The sequence below is a fragment of the Manis pentadactyla genome, chromosome 3 (assembly GCF_030020395.1).
Source record: "Manis pentadactyla isolate mManPen7 chromosome 3, mManPen7.hap1, whole genome shotgun sequence".
In the NCBI taxonomy this organism is placed as follows: Eukaryota; Metazoa; Chordata; class Mammalia; order Pholidota; family Manidae; genus Manis; species Manis pentadactyla.
The window spans coordinates 53964187-53983537 of record NC_080021.1 but is presented as its reverse complement, the minus strand read 5'-3'; the positions used below and the strand labels follow the sequence as shown (position 1 = coordinate 53983537).

General features: G+C 38.1%; 1 protein-coding gene across 1 annotated transcript in view; it reads left to right on the top strand.

Moving 5' to 3' along the window:
• The window catches only part of RALYL (RALY RNA binding protein like), a 772833-nt gene extending 753728 nt beyond the window's left edge, over positions 1-19105 (top strand). Inside the window, exon 10 of the mRNA XM_057497924.1 lies at positions 19012-19105. The gene's annotated coding sequence lies outside the window, so the exon portion shown is untranslated. The remainder of the gene's footprint in view (positions 1-19011) is intronic.
• Positions 19106-19351: the final 246 nt, after the last annotated feature.

The window sequence follows — 19351 nt, the reverse complement described above, 5'->3', positions numbered from 1 at the left end:
AAGCTTTGGAAGAAAAATGACCTTTAAAAACTCTGAGGGTCTCTGGTCATCGTTATCAGGGTCTTCCTTGCTGAAAATGTCCTGTCCCGTCTAATTTGTTTTTTTAATTTCTAGCTCCTGAAATCATTTATGGTCTCAATTCTTTTGTTTATTCAATTAACAAAGAGAACTGTTTAAAGGTAGTCTGCAACTGAAATTGATATTCAAAACTCCCTTGGATTATAGCTCCTGGGTTTCTCACCAGTGGTAATGCTGATATTCTGGGTCAGATCCTTCTTTCTTGCATGGGCTGTCTGTCCTGTGCTGTAGGATGTTTAACAGCCTACTTGGCCTCCACCCATTGCATCCCAAGGTCAACTCCCCTCACCTCCCCCAGCAGCTGGGACAACCAGGAATGTCTCCAGACATTGTCAAATATCTTCGGGATGAAAACAGCCCCTCCCATTGAGGACCCCCGGGTTAATGTAGTTTTTTTTCTTTTACATTTGTAATGGAGATAAATACAGCTGAAATAAGACTATATAAACACTCAAATAGAGAAAAAAAAATTAAATCCCCTTAACTTCAGATAATAATGGAAGTACTCAGAAGCTCTTTCCAGAGCAGGAGCAAGTTTTTGAGAATAGTGTTGTGATAGATAATTTTATATATCTACTTGACTGGGCCACAGGGGACCCAGATATTTTGCTAAACATTATTCTGGGTGTGTCTGTCAGGGTGTTTCTGGATGAGATTAACATTTGAATTAGTAGACCAGCAAAGCAGATGGGCCTCCCTAAAGTGGGTGGGAAGCCAATCAGTTGAAGGCCTAAATAGACCAGAATGGTTGATGTTTGCCTAAGAGAGAATTCTCTCTACCTGACTGACTTGGAGTCGGGACATTGGCTTTTTCCTGTCTTCGAATTTAAACTGAAACAACTATTCTTTCTGAGTCTTGAGCCTGAGGGCCTTTGGACTAAAACTACGCCATTGCTTCCATCCTACTGCTTCTGTTTCTCTGAAGAACTCTGATTAATACAAATGACCTGATCTTTTGCAGGAAGAAAGGAGGGAAAATGAGAAGGGGACCTGGTTAAGCATCTTTATTTGAACATAAAATCTGATACACCAATGTAGGTTGAATTACACTGAGCTACTCAGTGGTGCAGTACATGAAAACATAATCTCTTTCTCCTAAATTTTAGTTTCCAAAACAGAAAGTTAGTCTTCACACCCAGGTCACAGGCAGTGCTTACTTTCTTTCTCATGGGCCTTAAGTGAATATAGATCACTTTATTAACTTTCCTTGTCTTTGAAATAAAACCATCTAATCCCTTTAGTGCAACTTCCACAAATCTCCCTCTTATAATTCCATTAATTCTGTAATAAAATTTCACTTCTGTTTCATGTGCAATTTGTGAATCCCTGCAGCACCTTGCCCTTCTCTTGTGGCATGTAGTTAAAGATGAGAATTATGTTTCTAGGATTTCCCTCTCTGTATACTTCAAGGTTAGAATTGGCAAAAAGAGGAGGTTGGGCAAATTTTGGAATGTTAAAGTGAAAATCTGCAGATGATGACAATTGCTGGTAGGCCCAATGAGTCCCGGTTTCTCCATAATTCCACTTCCATCCCTTTTTCCTACTTGCTCATCTTATTAATTGACAATGTCTCCTGGCCCAGTACAACCACACAGAGCTAAATAGAAGCAACAGTTTCCCATATAATTCTCCATAAGCTTCTCCCTTTCACCTCCAGTTTGGTGACTAGACTAGGTGGCTTCTGAACTTCCAACTCCCTTCTGAACCTTCCTTTCCCCAAATCCTGCAGTTGTGTAGGTCTAAATCCTACAAATCCTTCATTCTAAAACTCACAGTGACTTGCTCCCCTGACTGAATCTTAACTGTTACATACCCTACCTTGACTATGTTATATTTTATAACACTGTTTAACCCACAAAAAAGCAGCCTCAATCATGAATATGAAGGTTTCCTAGGACACTTCTTCACATGTTCAGGATCAGTTCCTTAACATTCTTCTGTGGATGCTTCGTTGTTATGGACTGATTGTGTCCTCCCAAAGAGATACATTGAAGTCCTACCCCCAATATATCTAAAGGTGACATTATTTAGAAATACAGTCTTTGCAGATTTAATCAGGTTAGAATTAAGTCATCAGGCACTAATGTAATATGACTGGTGTCCTTATCAAAACGGGAAAAATGGACACACACACCAGGAAGACAGTGTGAAGACACACAGGGAGAAGAAAGCCAGGCAGCTTGAGTGATGCATCCACAAGTCAAGGAACACCAAGGGTTGTCAAAAAACAGAAGGAAGAGGTGAGGAAGGATTCTCCCCTAGAGCCACTAGAGACAGCAAGGCCCTATTGATACTTTGATTTAGGGCTTCTAGAATTATGGAATGATACATTTATGTTGTTTTAAACTATCAGTTTTTGGTACTGTATTATGGCAGCCCTAGGAAATTAACACACTCATGCACCTCCAGTGGTGGGGGCCACTGCCGTGTTGGGCGTAGTTGTCTCTTCCAGTGTGTACTATACTCTGACATCAGAGGAAGAGAACTCTCTTTCTTCCTACTAGGAATTAAATGGATGTGTCCATAGTTTACTATGGGACAATTGATTCTAGGTTGTTTGATTTAATAATATATTGCTAAAGGTATAATAAAGGCAAGTCAATACAAGGAATAAGTTACAATTTCTGCTGAGACCCAGACCCATCCTAGTCCCTAGATTACTTACCAGGTGACTATCTCCCTCAATCCTGACCTTGACGAACAGCAGCTTACTGCTTTCCCCAACAACATCACCAGAAACACTCCATTTCTCAGAACAAAGCAACCCCTCCATTGACTTCAGTCTAAAACCTATCTACTGAACCTCACCTTGACCTCTTCCCAGAATAACTTGAATTGTGTCTATACTCCTCAAAAAAAACTACATTCCTATCAGTCCCAAGTGTATGATCTATTCTTGCATCTTAACAAAACAAACTCACAAAAATGAAATAATACATTTTTCAAAGTCTAGGTTATAAAGACCTTGAAGTCTAGTTTCACAGATTATCATCTGGAGATAATGTAAAGGTGATCAGGATATAACAAATTCAGAAAGCATGTTATTAGTGAAGAATCACTGAGTCAAAGTCCAGGACCAGACAGAAATTCAGAGAAGCCTGCAAATTTTTACCATTAGGCTGGTGACCAAGTCCAGAAAAAGTGACTGAGGGACTAGGCAGTGTTTTTGAAACCTTCAGGCATAGGAAAAAAAAAAGTTGGATTGTGAGGCACTCCATGTTTTGGGTTGGGAGCCCAAAGGACAACACTGCTGGAATAAACACACTAGAAGTAAATGCCCTCACACAGACTGCATCCCAGCTTTAAGCTATCATGCGACACAAAAATCTCAATTCCTGAAATGCCAGCCACAGTCAATCCTAATTATTTACCTATTCACTAAAAATTATTTATAACTCTCAAATCAATACTCACAGCGCTTTCATGTCATCGAAGGACATGAACAGAATGGCAAATGTGAATCACTCAACATGCATGTTCCTATCTGAGATGGAACTAGGTGATGCTCTGCCTCCCTGTTGCCACCATCACGATGTAAACAGGGCTCCCTTCTGCAGTCTGCTTATTTGCACCTTTTTCATATTTCGCACTTCTTGTTGATTTTGTTGCTTACAATGGCCTCCAAGCATAGTGCTCAAGTGCTGTCAGGTATTCCTAGCACAAGGAGGCTGCAATGTGCCTTGGGTAGAAGATACAAGATACATGTGTTGAATAAGCTTCATTCAGGCATTAGTTTTAGTGCTGTTGGTTGTGAGTTCATTAATGAATCAACAATAGAGCATATTCAGAAAAAGAAATGAAATTCACCAATCAGTATATGAGGCCACTCAGGAAAGTGCTAAAGTAACATCTACAGTGTGTGAGAAGCCATGGAAAAGTAACCACATTTGTGGATTCATGAGATGACAAGCAATAAGGGAAGTACAGTGGACAGCAGTGTCATGAGGCTGAAAGTCAGAGAATTTACAGTCATACCCAAGGTCAAGAAAATGCTAAGCCCTTCTTTCCTAGTGCTGGCTGACCTCCACATTTCAAAAATTGATATGGTTAAAAAAATAATGTTTAAATTGCAAACTAGGCAGTTTCTAAAGATCAGAAGGCTACAGGTGAATTTTTTTTTAAACACCTGTTAAGTGTTACAGGAAAAGGGTTGCGTGGAAGAGCTATTTTTCAATGCTTATGAGACTGGCCTGGTTTACAAGGATGTATTTTATAAGCCTATATAATACAAATAGCCTCCAAAGCCCCTAGGCTTTAAATGATTCAAAGACTATGCAATTCATTATTTGTAAGAAACATGTGTGTGTGCATGTAAAATAAGGTGCCTTTAAACAAAAACACACATAAAACAAGGATATATGTCAATTGGTTGATGAAAATGTGGCAAAAGGCTCACAGGAACTTACTTCTGCATTTCTCCTTGAAGCAATGGTTCCATACTTGCTAATTCAGTATTCTCGGTGACATTATACAACAAACTACAAAAAGTAATGAAAACCCACTGTACCTAGTGCCCTGCACGCTAGATAGAAGCAAATGAAAATCCCCTTTGAGAAACATTCCAAGTCTCAAAGTACTTCTGCAAGAAGCTTTTCAAATATAATGTCTGGCACATAATCAAAGACAATACACACAGGAGTTTAGAAGAACACACACTGGAGTTCATGAAGAAGAACCCACAGAAAACAGATAAGGGGGGAAAAAAAAGGACTCCAGATATTGTAATTATTAAGCATAGACTCTTAAATAATTATGCTTATGTTTGAGGAGATAAAAACAGCAGGTTCAAAGGAATTTTAAAAAGATTATAAATATAGCAAACAACTGGGAAATATAAACAATTGGCATAGCATATTTGAAAAAGTGGAAAATAAAATATGCAAAATTAAGAACTCAATAGATGGGTTTGTTAAGGACTGAATTTTGACCCCCACTCCAAATCCCTATGTTGAAGCCCTAATCCTCAGTGTGATGATACTAAGGCTTAGGGCCTTTGGAAAATGATTGGCTCATGAGGGCAGAGCTTCAACTAGGATTAGTTTTCTTATAGAAGTCACCCCAGAGAACCCTCTCACCATTTCCACCATGTGAGAACAAGTCAGAAAACCGCAGTCTATCAGAAAGCCTGCTCTCACCAGACACCAAATAAAACTTCATTTTTAAGAATTAAGATGAAATGACATTTTCAGATAAAGAGAAACAAAGATGAGTTGCCACTAGTAGAGCCACACTAAACGAAATATTCGAAGGTATTCCCTAGGGGAGAAAAAAACTGTCTAAGAAAGAAAGAGATACAAGAAGGTATAAATGAAAATAATAAACGTGGATACACCCAAATGAATAATGACTGTATAAAAATTCATAAATCTCTTGAAAGGTTTAAAGTATAAAGAAAATTAAAATAATATGGCAAGACTAGGACAAAAGATAGGAAAGGGATATATGGAATTAAAGTGTTCTAAGTTTCTTGATTGACTAAGCGAGGGTAAACACCACTTAACATTAGAAGAGAAATGTAGCAGCATTATTTTGAAAATAATCAAAAAAATGAAAGCAATACACATTTGCATCTATAATAAAATAGATTAAATTATGGTTTATTCATACAATTTAATTCTACACAGCAATGAAAGTTAAGTTCACTGTACCCTCAAATGATGTGAATAAACCTCAAAAAATTCATGTTGAGAAAGAATACAGACAGGAAGAACATATATCAAGGTATTCCATATGTATAAAGTACAAAAACAGGAAAAACTAAATTATGGTGTCAATGATCATGCCCAGACAATAAAGTTATAAAGAAAATCAAAGAATTCATCACCATAAAGTTCAGTATAATGGCCACCTTTGGGTCCAAGGAGTTCTGATTGGGAGGAAATGCTCTGAAAGCTTCAGAGATGCTGAAGTTATAATGTTGGATTTCATGATCCTTGTGGTGATTACATGGCTGCTTGCTTTGAGATACAACAGCAGGCTGTTAAGTCTTACATTCCACACTTTTCTGTATGTATTTCATAATCAAAATATTTTTAAAATGTAATTTATAATGTAGAATATATTATAGGTTCCCAATTTTGTATAAAATCTTTATGTCCATATACACATTTGAAGCACTGGATTTTCTCTACTGTTGGCAAGTTCACATTCTATTTTCATGTTCTCTGTACACTTCAAATTTTCTACAATTAACATGTGCTTCCAAATATGCATCTGTTACATAAAAATGCTGTAGTTAATTTAAGCAATGTCATAATAAGGGACACTTACACTGCATTCCATTTTTTTCATTCATAAATGTAACCATCCTTCTAAGTGTCCATCTGTATCCTCTATACTGTAAGGGAACGTCTGCTATGTACTGCATATTAGTCTATAAAAACACTTCCCCACAACCTTGCAAACATTAGATGTGACAGCAGGCTAAATAATGGCCCACAAAATAACCAGGCCCTAATCCCTAGTACCTGTTGAATATTACCTTATATGACAAATGGATTGGTGCATATGTGATTAAATTAAGGATCTTGAGATGAGGCAATTATTCTGGATTATCTGGATGGGCCCCAGATATAATTAAAAGCATCTTTACAAGATATCTGATATAGAAGTAGAAGATATGATGATGAAAGCAAGACTTTGGAGTGATATGAGGAGGAATGCAGGTGGGTTCCAGATGGTAGAAAAGCTAGAAACAGATTCTGTTGTAGATCCTGCAGCAGGAACCAGCTGTGTTAATACCTTGACTTCAGTCCTTTGAAACTGATTTCTGGCCTTCAGAATTGTAGAATAAATCTATGTTGTTTTAAGCCACCAAGTTTGTGGTAATTTGTTACAGCAGCCATGGGAAACTAATATAGGTCCTAACACTTTTTAATTTTTGCCAGCTTTATGATTTTACTGCTTACTCTATTTATTTTACTTTGTTTTATCAGGAAGGTTGAGTATCTTATAATTTTTTTCATCATTAGTGTTTTTCTGATTATCTGTTCATATCCCTTGTCCTTTTTGGTATTAGATATTATTATATATATATATATACACACACACAGACACCCTTATTTGTTGTTTCATTTCTTTCTCAAAAAAATAAGGTATTTTGATTACAAACCATTGTGTGGTTGGGGCCATCTCACTCATGACAGACATACCTAAAGCTAACTGCTTATCTAAATTTTTGAGAGACACTGGTCTTTTGCCATTGTTAACCATTATATTTCTACAAAACCCACAGACTAATATTTCACCTCTCTAATATCAACTGTGTCCTATGCCTCAACTAGCTGTACACCTACAGACCAGTGGGTGCATTACTGTGACATATGACCAGAACCCAAAAAGAACCAAAGAACTCATTACTACTTTCTTTTTTAAAATCCACGTCCTTCCTAATCTCCTGGGCTTCAGATTGCTGCCTTTGCTCCCCATGTCTGACACTGGCTCCCAAACATGTCAATAATTCTCCTACCCAAGGCTTAGTTCTTACCTGGTGGCTATCACCATGGACCAGAGAATCATTTCTGTGGCTTTTAAAACAAACATGCTGTAGCCCTATCTCAGACGGCACAATGCGTTATATGTTTACCTGGCTCTGCAGGTAATTGTCAGGTGTACTCCCATAATGATGTGTCCATAGTCCTTCTTCTGCACACTCTATTCTAGTCCTCTTGTCCCAGTATTCTGTGGCGCAGGTACTTGCAGCTCATATTCCTGCCCAGCAAACTCCCTTCCCACACATCAGAACTGAACATGATGGACAATCATCAACAGCCATACAGTTTGTATACCATAATCAATGCATCTGCCTTGAGTTTTTCTGGAATGTGCAACTGTTTTCTGTGCTCTTACCCTCTCTTTCATGACCTAGACTTTCCAACCCTACAGATCATGTCCCACTCCACTGTGAAGGTCCTGGCTCCTTCCAATTGCTCCACACCACTGCAGGTAACTCTGTCATGTCAGTTTTTGTGCTAATATAATTTTACGTGCTTCTTGAGGTTATTAGGAGAAAAAAAAAATATGGCAATGGATGTAGAACTGTGTATATTTAAGCTATGATTATTTATCAAATTAGCTGAAACTGAAGTAAATTTATACTTGAATGTGGTCTGGAATTATATCTATGGCTCTGATTATAATTCATTTCAAGATCTGATGTATATTCCTATTTCCATTATTAATGAAATGAAATGTTACATCAAAGAGAAGTATATCAAGCCCTCAGTAAGATCTGATTGATGTTAGGTAAAAACCTTTACATGGAATTTTACTTAAATGATGAATCTGTTTTACTTACTTTGCTCAAAATCAATCAAGTTATTAAGGACATAAAATATTCCAAGCCAATGTTAGTACCTCATAAGAGACATAGTTTAAAAGGTAATCTACATATATAACCAACAAAGTATTCTCCAAGGCAATATTTTTATAGTTTCAGAAGTATAATTTTACCTTCAGCCAGGACTTCTGAAAGCCTGAAGTAAAGCTTTTTTTACAAGGTAGATTAAAGAAAATGACCTAATAGTGAGCAGTTTTCTTGAATAGATTGAAATGCTATTATTTTAATTCTCAGTTCATTCCTGAGTGAGTATAGAAAGTTATTGGAATATCCAAAAGGTAAAATTAATGATATTCCACCATCTTGATGGCTAACATTACAAAATTTGGCTTCATATTATTGTGCCTCACAAACTAAATAAAATATACTTAAGACAAACCTGGTGCACTATATGTGTGCATGTGAAAGAGAGAAAAACTGAGAGATACCAACATCTCTTCCTTCAGGAAACTCCTCTTATTCATATCATTTGTCGAGATAGAGCTAATTTCCAACAGGTATGTCCAATCAGAGTTCTCCATGGTATTTCCCTGGAGCCTTAGGAAAAATACATACTTTCTCCCTGAACGTAAGCTTTGAGGGTCTTATGAGGCCAAAGACTCTGCCAGCCATTTTCCAACCTCATAGAGAGTCTTTCTGAAAATAAAACCAACATAAAGAGTGAGAGAGTGCATGATTGGAATAGAACCCTGTATGCATTGTTTAAGTACTGGTAATCAGGTCATATATGAAACTGATATTTTTTAGTTTACTTATTAGTATCCTTAATCAGTTCCTTCTAAATGTATAGATTGTAATTCATGAAGTCCTAATTCTTTATTATGCTCATGTTATTGGTTCCAGAATTTCTACTGACACTATTGAGGCAGCATTGCATACTATCATCCTGTACTAGAAAATGATCATCACCTCTTTCTGGGTTTTCAGTAATTGCTCTCCCTTTTAGTTCAACCTTTTAAGTAAATTTGACTTTGCGAATGTCACACTGTTGTCCTAAAAGAGCATCCAGAAAATTTAATTGAGTCAACTCTGACATCATTTAAAGCTCTTTAGGTAATTTATATCTGCAGCTAGGGTTAGTATTTATCTTGATACCAGAATTCCCTTTACAAAGGGAAGGAAGACGTCAATCTCATTTCTTTTGTCTCATAAACAGTATTTATTGTCATTTCCAAAAATCCATTCTTCAGCACTGAGGCTATGCAACCAAAACAATAGAACAAACATTCTGCAGATCAAGAACAACTTTGGTTTCTGTTTTCCAGGAATAGTCTCCATTCGTGGGTTTGATACATTGTTTATCAGAACTTCTGTGTATGTCTCAGATTTTCTCCTCAATAATTAAGCAATATTTAATAGAAATTTAAGTATTATTTACCATCATAGGACCACAGATGTTTTTTTACTTGCATGTCTTACAGAGAGGATTGCACACAGTTACTTTCCAAAGATTAAAACTCAATTGTTTACTGATATATGGCTCTTAGATTTTAAAAGTGTTCAATTGTTCAGTTCTAAATTCAAATTCTTGGATTTGGAGTTGTGTCTTTATTTTTTTTTTTTTCCTGGATAATTATTTTTTATTGAAGGGTAGTTGACACACAGTATTACATTAGTTTCAGGTGTACAACACAGTAATTCAACATTTATATACATGATAATTCTAGGTACCAGCTATCACCATACCAAGTTGTTACAATATTTTGACTATATTCCTTATGCTATATATTACATCCCAGTTTTTTATTTATTTTACAATTGGAAGTCTGTTTATATATATATATATATATATATATATATATATATATATATATATATTTGTGTGTGAGGGCATCTCTCATATTTATTGATCAAATGGTTGTTAACAACAATAAATTTCTGTATAGGGGGGTCAACGCTCAATGCACAATCATTAAGCCACCCCAAGCCTAATTTTCGTCAGTCTCCAATCTTCTGATGCATAACCAACAAGTTCTTACATGGAGAACAAATTCTTACATAGTGAATAAGTTACATGGTGAACATTACAAGGGCAGTCATCACAGAAGCTTTCGGTTTTGTTCATGCATTATGAACTATAAACAGTCAGTTCAAATATGAATATTCATTTGATTTTTATACTTGATTTATATGTGGATACCACATTTCTCTCTTTATTATTATTATTTTTAATAAAATGCTGAAGTGGTAGGTAGATACAAGATAAAGGTAGAAAACATAGTTTAGTGTTGTAAGAGAGCAAATGTAGATGATCAGGTGTGTGCCTGTAGACTATGTGTTAATCCAAGCTAGACAAGGGCAATAAAACATCCACGTATGCAGAAGATTTCTCTCAGAACAGAAGGGGGGAGGTTCTAAGCCTCACCTCTGTTGATCTCCATTTACTCACCTGATGGCCCCCCTGCGACTGTGCCTGTCTTAGGTTGTTCCTCCCTTGAGGAATCTTACCCGTCTCTGGCTAACCAGTCATCTTCCGGGGCCATATAGGGAAATGTTAAGTTGGTAAGTGAGAGAGAAGCCTTATTGTTTGAAAAGGTTAGCTTTTTACTTTTTTGCATATTTATGCCCTGTGGCTTCTACGCCCAGCATTTGTCTTGAGGTGTCTTTACCACTTGGAAGGATTATGATACTCAGTAAATTCGACATGTGGCACGAATTCTATTTAAGGGTTGTAATTAGGTAGGAAGAAGAAAAGCTATAGAAGTAGCAGGCAGAAGAAAACCTGGGAAGATTGATTATTTCTTTGACATATCTTCTTGTAGAGTAACTTCAGCATGGATAGGTGTTAAACTACTAATTTAATTATGTGCAAACATTAACATAAGAGCAGTACAGTTATGTAACCAAAGCATACCTGTAATTACCAGGCATCTCCAGTGAAACCAAGAAAACCAGTTAGGCCCTTAGGCATTTGTGAAAACTTATCTATGATATGGTGGATATTGTCCAACTGAACTTGAACAGTCTGAGAGAATTCAGATAAATTAAAACAACCCATTCCTGGGGACTGTTCAAATCCCATATGTTCTTTTAAGATTAAATAGTCTGTGGTTGTAAGATTTTGGAGTGCTACAATTTGCACTTTTCCTAATTCTTGGTTGAGTTCCAACAGTATAGATCCAGTCAAGTTTGTTGTTTTACTGTATGCACAGGCCAGCTTAGATATCTCCTTCTTCATTCCCATGGCAAGTCCAGGAATTGGTGGGATGAGTGCATCTACACCTGTGGCAGTACGTGGACCTTTCTTGGGGGTTTTTTTGCTGATCATATTCTGGCATGAGTCTTCCCAAGAGTGCTGATGTTGGAAGTTCTTTTTCATATCGTATCTTAGTTCATTTTTGGGGTAGCCCAATTAGGCTTTGATCCTCTGCATAAACACAAACAGATCCTTTGCCTACACTTTTATATACCCTTTATATCATTGTGTAGAACTCATTGGAGGTCACTACACAGGAACTGCTATTTTTTTTTTTTTATCATTAATCTACACTTACATGACGAATACTTTGTTTACTAGGCTCTCCCCTATACCAGGTCCCCCCTATATACTCGTTTCCAGTCACTGTACATCAGCGTAGCAAAATGTTGTAGAATCACTACTTTTCTTCTCTGTGTTGTACAGCCCTCCCCTTTCTCCCACCCCCCTATGGATGCTAATCTTAATACCCCTCTTTTTCTCCCCCCCTTATCCCTCCCTACCCACCCATCCTTCACAGTCCGTTTCCCTTTGGTAACTGTTAGTCCATTCTTGAGTTCTGTGATTCTGCTGCTGTTTTGTTCCTTCAGTTTTTCCTTTGTTCTTATACTCCACAGATGAGTGAAATCATTTGGTATTTCTCTTTCTCCGCTTGGCTTGTTTCACTGAGCATAATACCCTCCAGCTCCATCCATGTTGCTGCAAATGGTAGGATTTGCCCTTTTCTTATGGCTGAGTAGTATTCCATTGTGTATATGTACCACATCTTCTTTATCCATTCATCTATGGATGGACATTTAGGTTGCTTCCAATTCTTGGCTATTGTAAATAGTGCTGCAATAAACATAGGGGTGCACTGGTCTTTCTCATACTTGATTGCTGCATTCTTAGGGTAAATTCCTAGGAGTGCAATCCTGGGTCAAATGGTATGTCTGTTTTGAGCATTTTGATGTACCTTCATACTGCTTTCCACAATGGTTGAACTAATTTACATTCCCACCAGCAGTGTAGGAGGGTTCCCCTTTCTCCACAGCCTCGCCAACATTTGTTGTTGTTTGTCTTTTGGATGGCAGCCATCCTTACTGGTGTGAGGTGATACCTCATTGTAGTTTTAATTTGCATTTCTCTGATAATTAGCAATGTGGAGCATCTTTTCATGTGTCTGTTGGCCATCTGTATTTCTTTTTTGGAGAACTGTCTGTTCAGTTCCTCTGCCCATTTTTTAATTGGGTTATTTGTTTTTTGTTTGTTGAGGTGTGTGAGCTCTTTATATATTCTGGATGTTAAGCCTTTATCGGATGTGTCATTTTCAAATATATTCTCCCATACTGTAGGGTTCCTTTTTGTTCTATTGATGGTGTCTTTTGCTGTACAGAAGATTTTCAGCTTAATATAGTCTCACTTGTTTATTTTTGCTGTTGTTTTCCTTGCCCGGGGAGATATGTTCAAGAAGAGGTCACTCATGTTTATGTCTAAGAGGTTTTTGCCTATGTTTTTTTCCAGGAGTTTAATGGTTTCGTGACTTACATTCAGGTCTTTGATCCATTTTGAGTTTACTTTTGTATATGGGGTTAGACAATGGTCCAGTTTCATTCTCCTACATGTAGCTGTCCAGTTTTGCCAGCACCATCTGTTGAAGAGACTGTCATTTCACCATTGTATGTCCATGGCTCCTTTATCAAATATTAATTGACCATATATGTCTGGGTTAATGTCTGGATTGTCTAGTCTGTTCCATTGGTCTGTGGCTCTGTTCTTGTGCCAGTACCAATTTGTCTTGATTACTATGGCTTTATAATAGAGCTTGAAGTTGGGGAGTGAGATACCCCCTACTTTATTCTTCTTTCTCAGGATTGCTTTGGCTATTTGGGGTCTTTGGTGTTTCCATATGAATTTTTGAATTATTTGTTCCAGTTCATTGAAGAATGTTGCTGGTAGTTTCATAGGGATTGCATCAAATCTGTATATTGCTTTGGGCAGGATGGCCATTTTGACAATATTAATTCTTCCTAGCCGTGAGCATGGGATGTGTTTCCATCTGTTACTGTCCCCTTTAATTTCTTTTAAGGGTGACTTGTAGTTCTCAGAGTATAAGTCTTTCACTTCTTTAGTTAGGTTTATTCCTAGGTATTTTATTTTTTTTGATGCAATTGTGAATGGAGTTGTTTTCCTGATTTCTCTTTCTGTTGGTTCATTGTTAGTGTATAGGAAAGCCACAGATTTCTGTGTGTTGATTTTGTATCCTGCTACTTTGCTGTATTCCGATATCAGTTCTAGTAGCTTTGGGGTGGAGTCTTTAGGGCTTTTTATGTAGAGTATCATGTCATCTGCAAATAGTGACAGTTTAACTTCTTCTTTACCAATCTGGATTCCTTGTATTTTTTTGTTTTGTCTGATTGCCGTGGCTAGGACCTCCAGTACTATGTTAAATAACAGTGGGGAGAGTGGGCATCCCTGTCTAGTTCCCGATCTCAGAGGAAATGCTTTCAGCTTCTCGCTGTTCAATATAATGTTGGCTGTGGGTTTTTCATAGATGGCCTTTCTTATGTTGAGGTACTTGCCCTCTATTCCCATTTTGCTGAGAGTTTTTATCATGAATGGATGTTGAACTTTGTCAAATGCTTTTTCAGCATCTATGGAGATGATCATGTGGTTTTTGTCTTTCTTTTTGTTGATGTGGTGGATGATGTTGATGGACTTTCGAATGTTGTGCCATCCTTGCATCCCTGGGATGAATCCCACTTGGTCATGGTGTACGATCCTTTTGATGTATTTTTGAATTCAGTTTGCTAAAATTTTGTTGAGTATTTTTGCATCTACGTTCATCAGGGATATTGGTATGTAGTTTTCTTTTTTGGTGGTGTCTTTGCCTGGTTTTGGTATTAGGGTGATGTTAGCTTCATAGAATGAGTTTGGGAGTATCCCCTCCTCTTCTATTTTTTGGAAAACTTTAAGGAGAATGGGTATTATGTCTTCCCTGTATGTCTGATAAAATTCCGAGGTAAATCCATCTGGCCAGCGGGTTTTCTTCTTTGGTAGTTTTTTGATTACCGCTTCAATTTCGTTGCTGGTAATTGGTCTGTTTAGATTTTCTGTTTCTTTTTGGGTCAGTCTTGGAAGGTTGTATTTTTCTAGGAAGTTGTCCATTTCTCCTAGGTTTCCCCGCTTGTTAGCATATAGGTTTTCATAGTAGTCTCTAATAATTCTTTGTATTTCTGCGGGGTCCGTCGTGATTTTTCCTTTCTAGTTTCTGATACTGTTGATTTGTGTTGACTCTCTTTTCCTCTTAATAAGTCTGGCTAGAGGCTTATCTATTTTGTTTATTTTCTCGAAGAACCAGCTCTTGGTTTCATTGATTTTTACTATTGTTTTATTCTTCTCAATTTTATTTATTTCTTCTCTGATCTTTATTATGTCCCTCCTTTTGCTAACCTTAGGCCTCATTTGTTCTTCTTTTTCCAATTTCGATAATTGTGACATTAGACCGTTCATTTGGGATTGCTCTTCCTTTTTAAAATATGCTTGGATTGCTATATACTTTCCTCTTAAGATTGCTTTTGCTGTGTCCCACAGAAGTTGGGGCTTAGTGTTGTTGTTGTCGTTTGTTTCCATATATTGCTGGATCTCCATTTTGATTTGGTCATTGATCCACTGATTATTTTGGAGTGTGTTGTTTAGCCTCCATGTGTTTGTGAGCCTTTTTGCTTTCTTTGAACAGTTTATTTCTAGTTTAATGTGTTTGTGGTCTGAAAAGTTGATTGGTAGGATTTCAATCTTTTGGAATTTACTGAGGCTCTTTTTGTGGCCTAGTATGTGGTTTATTCTGGAGAATGTTCCATCTGCACTTGAGAAGAATGTGTATCCTGTTGCTTTTGGATGTAGAGTTCTGTAGATGTGTATTAGGTCCATCTGTTCTAGTGTGTTGTTCAGTGCCTCTGTGTCCTTATTTATTTTCTGTCTGGTGGATCTGTCCTTTGGAGTGAGTGGTGTGTTGAAGTCTCCTAGAATGAATGCATTGCATTCTATTTCCTCCTTTAGTTCTGTTAATATTTGTTTCAGGTATGTTGGTGCTCCTGTATTGGGTGCATATATATTTATAATGGTTATATCCTCTTGATGGACTGAGCCCTTTATCATTATGTAATGTCCTTCTTTGTCTTTTGTTACTTTCTTTATTTTGAAGTCTGTTTTGTCTGATACCAGAATCGCAACACCTGCTTTCTTCTCTCTGTTGTTTGCTTGAAATATCTTCTTCCATCCCTTGACATTAAGTGTGTGCGTGTCTTTGGATTTGAGGTGAGTCTCTTGTAAGCAGCATATGGATGGATCTTGCTTTTTTATCCATTCTATTACTCTGTGTCTTTTGATTGGTGCATTCAGTCCATTTACATTTAGGGTGATTATTGAAAGGTATGAATTTATTGCCATTGCAGGCTTTAAGTTTGTGGTTACCAAAGGTTTAGGGTTAGCTTCTTTACTATCTTACTGTCTAACTTAACTCGCTTGTTGGGCTATTATAAATACAGTCTGATGATTCTTTATTTCTCTCCCTTCTTATTCCTCCTCCTCCCTTCTTCATATGTTGGGTGTTTTGTTATGTGCTCTTTTTAGGAGTGCTCCCATCTAGAGCAGTCCCTGTAGGATGCCCTGTAGAGGTGGTTTGTGGGAGGCAAATTCCCTCAACTTTTGCTTGTCTGGGAATTGTTTAATCCCTCCTTCATATTTAAATGATATTCGTGCTGGATACAGTAGTCTTGGTTCGAGGCCCTTCTGTTTCATTGCATTAAGTATATCATGCCATTCTCTTCTGGCCTGTAGGGTTTCTGTTGAGAAGTCTGATGATAGCCTGATGGGTTTTCCTTTGTAGGTAACCTTTTTTTTCTCTCTGGCTGCCTTTAATACTTTGTCCTTGTCTTTGATCTTTGCCACTTTAATTATTATGTGTCTTGGTGTTGCCCTCCTTGGATCCCTTGTCATGGGAGTTCTGTGTACCTCTGTGGTCTGAGAGGCCATTTCTTCCCCTAGTTTGGGGAAGTTTTTGGCAATTATTTCTTCAAAGACATTTTCTATCCCTTTTTCTCTCTCTACTTCTTCTGGTATACCTAAAATTCGTATATTGTTCCTTTTAGATTGGTCACTCGGCTCTCTTAAAATTCTTTCATTCCTGGAGATCCTTTTATCTCTCTCTGCATCAGCTTCTCTGCGTTCCTGTTCTCTGTTTTCTAGTCCATTAATGGTCTCTTGCATCTCGTCCATTCTGTTCTGAAGTCCTTCCAGAGCTTGTTTTATTTCTGAATTCTCCTTCCTTAGTTCTTGCATATTTCTCTGCAAGTCCATCAGCATGGTTATGACTTTTGTTTTGAATTCTTTTTCAGGAAGACTGGCTAAATCTATCTCCCCAGGTTCCTTCTCAGGGGAAGATGTAGCAGATGCCGAAGCCGTCTGGGTTAGTCTTGTCTGGATCATATTTTTTTGCCTTTTCATGTTGACAGGTGCTATTGACTGTCAGCTGGGAGGGCCAAAATTTTCACTTGCTACTGGCCTTTCTTTACTGGGACAACTGCGACCCCTAGTGGCTTGTGTTGGGTAATTGCGTGTAGATTGGGTCTTTGTGTCTTGCCTGGCCAGAAGGGAGGAATTTCCCTTTCTTTGAGCGGAGTTTGTCTCAGGCTGCTTCTCTCCTTTCGCAGCGCCCAGAGGGGTAATGGATGGGGGTCTGTTTGGCTGTTTGCCTCCGTGAGGGATCTCAGAGCTATTGCCCAGGGGGTTAGTGTGCCAAGTTTTCCCTGTAATTTTCAGCTGCTGGACTATGACCTGTGTTGTTTCCGTCAAGCTGTTAAGTCCCTCTCCCTTTAAGACTTTCAAAAAGCCCCCGCTTTTCTTTGTCACAGGGGCATCAGCTTCGGCACCCGCTCACAGGTCTTGTTGCCCTGTTTCCCCAGTATCCAGGGCCCCCCGCCCACACACTGTGTCTGTGCTCTGGTGGGGGTGGCTGGGGCTGGGTGTTCAGCAGTCCTGGGCTCCGTCTCCTTCCCGCTCTGCCTATTCTTCTCCCACCGGGAGCTGGGGGGAGGGGCGCTCGGGTCCCGCCGGGCCGGGGCTTGTATCTTACCCCCTTCTTGAGGTGCTGTGTTCTCGCTGGTGTAGCTGCAGTCTGGCCACTGTCCTGCGTCTTCTGGTCTCTCTTTTAGGGCTAGTTGTGTTTGTTGTATTTTCAAAAGTATATATGTTTTTGGGAGGATATTCCCGCTGTCCTACTCACGCCGCCATGTTGGCTCCGCCCCCTGGAGTTGTGTCTTTAAATAAAAATGTCAAAATATTTTTTTCCAACACTTAAAATAAAACAAATTTGTACAGTTGGGATGAAAATTAGCTGGTGCTTTACAAAAGCAAAGACTATTCCTGTGGCAGAGAAACAGTCACTTTAATTTTATTCCAGGTATCCATGTGTCCAAAAATCTTCCATCTTCCCTTGCAGCTATATAATTAAACCACATGATTAAATTTCGACCAATGGGATGTCACCAAAAATGTCACATGGGGGACCCAAAAGGGAGATAATCTCATTTATTCTATTGTTTGCCTGGAATGTAGATATGATACATAGAGCTCCAGCCTCCTTTGATTATGAGATAAATTTGAAGATAAAAACCACATACCTAAGGTGCACAGGGGAAATAGAGAAACCAGCAAGCCTGGTGACACAGTAGACACTCCATTCTGTACCATTCCTGAATTGCCACTTCCAGGCTTGTTTTATGAGAGAAAAAATATAAACTCCAATTTCATTTAAGTCACTATAATTTGTGGGATTTGTGTGTGTGTGTTTGCAGTTGTAGTCACACCTAGTCATATATTACATTTTTTAAATTTCAAACTGGAAATTTCTCTTGCTAATTTAGGTGAAAGAAACCCAGCAAGGACTTTCACTTTTACAAAACAAATTAAAAACAAAAATAGTGTTTAGCATTTGTTTTGTAGTGAGACTTTAGAGAGGCAGTGCCTACCCCAGGCAGCGACAGGGGCACCATCAAGCTCCTTCCCAGGGAACCACACTCAGCATCCCAGGATCAAGCCACTGTAACTTGGGACTGTATCTGTGAGCATCTGTACTTTATCTTAATTCGTTTTGTGCATCTGTTGACAAGATGTGTCCTAAGGCATAAAACCTCAAGGGAGGTTATTTCATGGGTCTGGGAATGCTCAAACATTTTTCCATGTAAATTAATGGTAATTGCTTAATTGTTTTACCCCATTTTGGCTTACAAATGGTTTCACAGGAATGCTCTACTTTCAGATAGCCAGGAAAACCTGTAATTCAACAACAGTTCTATGTGATAGTAACCAAAGTTATATGATTGGACTCCTTATTCACCACATCTCTTTCCCAATTCTCTAGGAGCCAATGTGAAGAAGAGGCAGAAATTAATCGATGAATTGAGACTACAAAGAAAACCTCACTAAACAATATGGATCATGTATATGTGAGCAAATACATGGATTACAATGTGGTAAATAAGTCATGTATTTTTTTCAGGTTCTAGCTTCTTGACAAACATCCACACATACATATGTGACAGACTGCAGCAACTGGGACAGTCCAGCTTTCCCAGGGTTTGGCATGGTCTGCAGTTATATAAGGTGAGGTTACTAGGTCTCCTGTCTAACTTCTCATTAGGTGTCACTTAATAGAGAGTGAAGGTCACTAAAAAGATGACTTTGTTGTATGTCTTTCTCCC